Source organism: Taeniopygia guttata, chromosome 8, assembly GCF_048771995.1.
Source record: "Taeniopygia guttata chromosome 8, bTaeGut7.mat, whole genome shotgun sequence".
NCBI classification, from domain to species: Eukaryota; Metazoa; Chordata; class Aves; order Passeriformes; family Estrildidae; genus Taeniopygia; species Taeniopygia guttata.
In genome coordinates, this window is record NC_133033.1 from 14,950,096 (window position 1) to 14,958,242 (window position 8,147).

The following is an 8,147-nucleotide window of genomic DNA, read 5'->3' on the forward strand; positions in this document are numbered from 1 at the left end:
GCCCCCAAAGCAAAGTCGACACAATTGGCTGGTATGTTTATTTAAATAGTTCATATCTATCCTGTTAGCACATTCCAAATCAAAGTCCACATTGTTTATTTTAAAGTGAATTTTAGTCTCCTGCTCTCCTTTGTTTATGAATGTCTGTGTTTCTGACAGCTGATAAAGGGCATGCTGAAGATTTACAGTATCCACAGCTGGTTGTGTGGTGCAATGAGACTTTCCCCACCTAAGTTTTCTCTATGTGCCTCAGCCACAGAGAAAACTCCCCAGAGAGATCTGAGTCTTTCGGTGAGGATGGCTTGCCTTGCCCTGTATAGTTTTACCTTTTGCTGTGGGGAAATTGTATGTCAAAGCCAAGCAAAAGCAACTCTGGGACAGCTTGAAGTCCTCCCTCAGGTGGAATCTATGGGAGCAGAAGTGGTACTGGCTGCAGTGTGTCTCCTGCCCAGTCCAACAGTGCAGTTTCTATGCCCATTAACTCTGACACCAGGAAAAATAGTCACATGGCTTTAAGTAGGAGTAAAATTTTATGTTCCATTTAGACTCTGTTTATTTATACCTGAGTGATTCCACTGCCTTGTTACTGCTGTAACTCTGAAGATAGTCAGTCTAGAGACTCATGCTTTTGCAAGTCCAAATTCTATCTCCTTTGGCAGGATGTTGTCTGTACATCAACTGGAAAGGAGCAAGGACAGATGGAAAAGAGCCCATGAACTGAAATACCCAGAATCTTTGGCTCCGGGTCAAAAATGTATCACTTTTGGCCATCTTTGGTCAATTTGCTTCACACTTTCCCAGCAGTGGCATGGCATGGGAATCTATGTTGTTCAAGAACTTCATATTTTTCCTTTATCATTAGAAACTTGGTGTTCAAACCCCTTGTGAGATGGCCAGGGCAGCATCATATTCTCTTTCAACTGCACACATGCCAAGAAGGAACACTACACATTTGCAATGTTTATACATTTTATCACCTTTAGTTTACAGAAATCACATCACCTTTTAGTTTACAGAAATCCTCACCAACACTATCAAAGCCAGGATGGAGAAATAAATAATTGAGCTATCTACAAGTGAGGACTGCACAGAAGTGTCCTGGCATAATTCTTGACTACTCCCAACTATCCAGGGTTAAAGTACGCTTGGGCATGTGTCATGTCCTCTAGTAACTTCCAGCTCATGATTGGTAAGTAAGATTCAGGTTCTTTGTCTTTACACTGCAAAATGATCATTTATAGATTTAAAAAATGGTATAGTTGGATAAGTAGACACCTGTTAGCCATACGACCTGACTAAAGGTAAGGAAAAAATAGAAAGACATACATTTAAAAAAGCCCTAAACAGAATAAAAGAAACATGCCAAGAGAAAATATGACACACATACTTTATACATGTTTAATTTCTGTTGTTTTGGTTGGAAAACAGCTGCAGGTGTCCTCTAATTATATCACCATTTTCACAAATATCAACTGTCATATTTAATTTGTTACATTTACCATCCAGCCTCCTCAAACGGCGCACTTCTTTCATTACACATTTAGTGCCAGAGTTTCTAACATTCAAGCTAACTTTCAAGCAAGTCAATTAATGCATTATTTACAAGTGAAATGTTATTAAAAACAGATTCTTAATTTACTAATGATTTAGTAGACCCCAGGCAGTATTCCAATTTGTTTTTATTGAAATTGGAAGAACATTTAGAACAAAGGGGAAAGTAATGTCAAGGATATTTTGGCCTATTTGTCTGTGCTGTACTTTCTGTGGTATTATGTCTACCCCTACATCTTCCCTCCCTCTTTTTTATATTGTATTTTTAATACATAACCTAACCAGTTGCAGCATGATTGAGGGGAAAGGTCTATGAAAAATGAAAAACAGCACAAACACTATTGTGAGTTTTGTTTTTAAAAAGCACCAGGCAGTCTGGAATGACTCAATACACATGTTCACCATACAATACAGCATATTTTGATTTACAGCACTGTTCTAGCAGCACAGCAGGTTAAGAAGGTTAGAAGTCAAGGGAAATTAAATGTTATTAGCATTCCACCATTGTTGTTCTGTACAAAAGTGAGTATGTAACTTTTCAAATGCATTTTTAAACTCAAATTTGTTTCTGAGGCTTTTAGCTTGTCAGAAACTTTTATGAGCATGTGTGTGCTTCTTTGTCCTTTCCCTTTTTTGCTCCTTTTCCTCTCCTATCTGTGCCCATTCAGGATGGGCACTCCTACCTTTTCTCTTTGCCAAACTGCCACTACCTACCTTTTCTCTTTGCCAAACTGCTACTACCCACAATACTGCTGTTGTCATTAAAATGTTGACATTGACTTTTAGGGCCACTTAATACAGGAAATATCTGTGATTCAGTGGCAATACTAATCAGTCGCAAACACTAAGCATCAACATTTGAATGGTGATTGAGATAGCTTCAAGATATTTCTTTGTGTTTATTTTTGTGTGGGAATAAATGAAACCAAAGCAGGAATTCATGATCAGAGAGTGTTTTATTCCCACAGGGTGGCTTACCAGCCACAGATATACCCCAACCAGTGGCTTCTATCTGGCTTTAAGGGCAGGGTGGGGCATGCTTGTTTCAGGACTCTGGCACTCCCATGTATGGGAACACCTAACTCAGACCCAGGTGTGGACACCTTCACTGGGAGATCTACATGTGGGTAAGGAGGCTGGGGCAGGGAATGTCTAATTTAGGCATAGCAGCTCCAGCAGTCCTGGTGAGGAAATAGGGAGGCCAACAGGTGCTTTCAGAGAGCAGATAAGGCCCCAGGTCTTGTTTCTACACACATAAAGCCCGCATCCGAAGAAAGTTTGTGGGCAAAATACTACCACACCTAACTAAATGAGACTCAACCCAGGTAAGTCTACACCACCACTACCTCTTCTAAAGTGATGAGAGAGGCAAAGCTGAAGCCTCTCTGTGCCTCAGACTGTTATTTGTAGAACAGGGATAACACTGCTCCTGTACCTTGCAAAGCTGACACAAAGATAAATTCAGTAATTATTTGGGATGATCTCCTTTATTATGGCAACAGTACTCACAAATCAGGCTGATGGGTGTGTACCTTTCCCTACTAACGCCTCATCTATTTGGGGACCCCCTGTAGGCGACAATTTCTTAGGGTTGGCTGTGAAATCAGATGTACCAGGCTGGCCATGAAATGACCCTTTACTCATGGTGCCACAAAAGCTGCAATCCCTGCCCTGTCACCAAGAGCCTCGGGTCCCTGTAGGTTACTGAGTGCCTAACAGAGCACTGATTTCAATGTACAAGGAGCCAGGCTGGCTGTGCTCTCATGAGTGTCTTGTGGCCAAGTCTTCTGCTGCCTTGGTCCCTGACCACCTGAGGCTCATTTTTGCTGAAGGGTCCTGCAAAGTCACAGCAGTCATCAGAGCTTTGACCTCACCAAAAGCTGCTGACATCCAGTACTGACCCAATCCACCTCCTGTGGCTGGTTCAGAGGAGGGTCAAGGGCCTCCAGCCAGCATGAACCCCACTAGCTTAGTTTAGGTAGAGGAGGCAGGGGCTCTGGGTTTAAAAGCTTTTGTTCTCACTTCTGCTGATGAGCTGTTGTGCTGGATCATTGCTAAAGAAGTCATCAGAAAGTTTCAGACTTTGCAAACTAATGCTGTGTTTATTCAACTTTCCAATCATTCCTCTCTACTATCTGTGTTTCACATACCGTGAAACTGCACTACACTGTGCAATTGAATTAGTTGTACAGTGACTCAAAGGCATTAAACAATGACTTTGATATTTTAAGTACTGTCTAGGAGGGATTTTTAATTCCTTCCTCATAATGAAACAAGAAACACATGAAAAAAACCCCACAGTTAAACAACCCTGAAACATTGGTTTTCTTTTCCACCCTGGGTAGACCTCTCTGACACAAGAGAACAAAAAATATCCTTAAAACCTTCAGCTTGTTTAGTAGCACAATAAAAATAAAACAAGCATTGAAACACAATTTTAATGTCACTCAGTAACACAAGAAGTCCCTGTTATTAATGCATCTTCTAAGTTCACGGTACGTACTCAGAAAGTAAATCCTATGGGAACTTTCCAGATACTATTGAGTCTAAGGGTGAGTATGTAGATCCTTGTCCAGCTGAAGATAGATCTGCTGAAATGACCAGTGTCCCAGATATGGGGCTAGTTAGCAAAACCCTTGTATTTGAACTGTTAAGGGTGAACCTATTCATTGGGATCGTGACAGATTAGGGAGAGCTTAGTTGGCATCTTAGAAGGGGATGCTAGGTTTTGGCAAAGAAGTGATGTCTAGCTGCTGGAAGGAAGAAAGACCCACTGCTGGCACACCAACAGTCAGAAGCACGACACACAGACTCTCAATCCCACACTAGTACCCCTGGAAAACTGGGGAGAGGAAAAAGTGGAGATGGCTGTGCTTGCACACACTTGGCCAGCAGGACCCCAGAGTGGCACTGAAGCAAGCAGCTGCTGTGTGCAACATGGGGCTGAGGTGGCCCCACAGGCCACATGGACATCAGGGCACCAGATGCCACTATGGCACAAACGCTTAAGGAGAGTAAGTTCTGCCACTGACAAAACACTCTCCAGACTGTTCTTACTGGAGATGGAAGTGGGGGCAGAAAGAGGGAAAAATGAGTGAAAAAATGCTGTGAACTACTGGCATTAGCAGCTCAGAGCACAAGGCCAGGCACCTAAGTAATGACTCACATCTGACAATAAATATATGAATAGTTGTTGAAAATGTGTTTGACTTTCACAAAGGGGTTTAAACAAATATTTGTTTGTTCATTAGTCTTGAGCAACACTTTTATTGCAGGAGATTGATTAAACCTTAACATATATCTGCAAGTGAGATATTTGGTTGTCTTGCAGATTAAGACACAAAGCAGTGCACACAGTTTACACAGAATGGCCTTGAAATACCTGTATTGGAGTGAGATACACTTATTAGACACTGGCATTGTGAATCTTCATTCTATTGAAGGTTGGTTGGGATGCCATGTCTGCCATGTCAGCTTTAAAGGGCCCATTTCTACTTGTGTGTCTGCATCAACTTTCAGCTTCCCTGACTAGTCTTAAAAAGCTGATTAATGAAATCTGCTTCATGAATTAAATTGTACCTGTTTATGAGAAAGCCATTGCCTGTTACAAATGGTGCTGAGGGTGCCTACAACCATTCACAAACTCCTCAGGATAGATCACCACACAGACAGCTCTGTCCTGCATTAGGAAAATGTAATTTGACTAGGAAATCCCTTACCCAAATATCCTGAGGTGACAGCACCACAACCACAACAATTTTTGTCTTAAAAGATTGCAATGGTATCAGATGGCAGGGACAAGAAGTACACATCACGTTCTACAAAGTCTGTGTGTGGGCAAGGCCATCCTTACAGCCCTTTTGTGCTCACTGGAGCCTGGCCCAGCTGCTTGCTGGCGGGCTGAGCTTGGGTCACTTGTCGAGCTCTGACTCAGGACTTGCTACAGCAGCTAGAAATGAGGAAGGCTGATCATGCCTCTTCTGATGGTTGCAGGAGACATAAGAGCTCCCTCCTTTAGAGCTACTGTGTACTATTCATGCTATATGCATTCCAGCAAACAATGAAGATGGATCTATATATATTTTCAGTCTACAAAGCAGATTGTGACTAAAACCTCAGTGATGTAACACTGACTGTAGTGTAACTGTCCTGATTTATACCTATTCTCAAGTGAACAAGTTATACTTTGCCTCCTCTCTCTGACTATTTTTTTCCTGTGAGCAGAGCTGCACAGTATAATGTTAGATGTGATGAGGGTCAGCAATAACATAATCACAGATCTGAGGTCTCCAATTTATGCACCTCTGTGTCTTCACCTCATCTCACCAAATGATGACATAAAAGGTTATGATGTGCAAAGTAAAAAGCCCAAGTTGTTAACTTCCTGAACTTGAAAACATTACATTCCTAAGATTATTGCAAACACAACATACTTGACATCCTATACAGATGATGTAAATGGAAGATGGCATGCAAATATTTCACAATATAGTGGCATTAAAATAACAATACCTTTATGTATATATTTGTTCTGACAATGAAACCTGTACATTACTTGACTTGGTGTAATTCATATCAGTATTTCAGGTGTACACTTGTGACACTGAAGAAAACTTCTGTTTGGGGGGAAATGATAACCAGTATCTTTCAATTTCCCTATGCATCCATAGCAGCGAAGCAACTGAAGCCACTGAATATGGACTGACATTGTCTTCTACTTCCCTCTGCTTATAGATAGAAAACATGTTAAAAATCAGTCCATAATGAGCATATTTTCCTGCAATCTTGGTGTGGGCAAAGCTGGTGTGGAAGAGAGATCTGATAAGACTTTATATCCTGACCTCCCTCCCATTACAACTTAGGGTGTTCAGAAATCCTACGGTAAGAAACTGAAAAAAAAATTTATAGAATAAAAATTGTTGGCATGAGAGAATTTCTATGTGGTCTCAAAGAGATGCTCAATCTAGTAGAACATATTGTGGGAGCACAGAAGAAGCTTACCCTGAAAGCTGACAACATCAGTCAGGCGCTTTGCTTCCCTTCAGTGCTATGTTACAAGGACTAGCCATAATAGGCCATACTAACTTCAGAAGGCTTGGAACTGCAATTTTTTTTTTTTTGGGTCTTTTGTATTACAGCTGCTAGTGCTAATTTTATAGCTTAGAAAGCACAGAGAATGATACATTGTGCTTAAAAAAGAGGAAAAAGAGTTCTCCCTTTTCCACACTTGAATACAGCTGTGATTTGTGCAAGTTTCAGAAAAATAAACCATCCTGAAAAGAACTTCTGCTCATTAAAGAAATAATAACAACCTCTTGTATTCCCATTTCTGCCTTATCTTGCTTCTTGCTACATGCAGCTCCATGTCCCTGAATATATTCCTTTGAACCTCTGACTCTTCCTTCTTGATGATATTCCCCCTGTCTCAAACTTTCTCCAGAGGTGAACCCAAGGTAGACTGCAGAACTGAATAATCTTGAACTTGATAAACATGGATTTGCATTGAAATGTTTGGCACTGGCCACTTCTGTTTGCTCTTGCAAACATGACAACCAACTCCATCACTCAGTAAGCTCGACCCTTAACTCTGCATTTCTGGGTAAGAGTATTCTCTGCCGCAAATGATACCGGTGTGGATATTCAATACCTACAGCACTCTTTCCTCAGATCCTTTCATGCTCACTAGTTAAACCCTACAGATGCTCACACATGAATTCTACACAGAGCTGCAAAATCTTGAGATATAAAAATTTGACATTCCTTCCTAGTTGGCATTTGGTAGGTGAGCTGATACCCTTCTCATTGCCCTGGCATGAGGGACAACTGGGATTTGCGGGCTGGGAGAAATTTAAGTGGTATAGGTGAAGACTGCAAAGGGAGGGTCCTGCTTAGGAGGACTGCACTCAATTTACTGGGCAGTTATGAGAAAAGAGGAGCAGAGTGGCTTTTAGGAAGAGTATAAAACTTGGAAAAGAGGGTAATTCAGAAAAGTGAAGATGCTTCTGGAAGGAAGGTGAGCCCAAACTGAAGAGTTTAGATGAAGATTTGAAATTGTCCAAGTTTGAAAGTATTTGGATGTTAGATGTCTGTCTTATCAGTGCTTTCCTGACTCAACATATACTGATGCCTCCTAAAAAGTAGTTCAGCTGGTCCTTGCTAGAAGCAGATACTCAAATGCATAGTTAAAAGGTGAAATGGCAACACTGAGAGCCAGCATAAGGAGCTTGCAGGCATGTCTCAACAGGGAATGGTACAGGGTCTTAGCAAGCCTGAATCCTGTGAAGGATTGTAGGAGGGCAAGCTGTGAGAGGCACTGTACCAAATTAACTCTGCTACACCCACTTTGAAACTCAAGAAAAAGGGACTAATAGCTGAACAGGGAATCTCAGTCATCCAAACAGGGGAATGGTCTCCTCCACTGGACTGTCATTCTCTTTTTTTCTCTTTGGTTTTGATGCCATTTAGCATTTAAACAGGTGGCATTTGAGCAGAATCAGTTTCTCTAAACACTGCACCTTATATATTGGGTACAAAAAGTTATTTCAAGGGCTGTGTTGCTATGTGATTGCAGAAACAGCAGTGCAGGGAGAAATGTC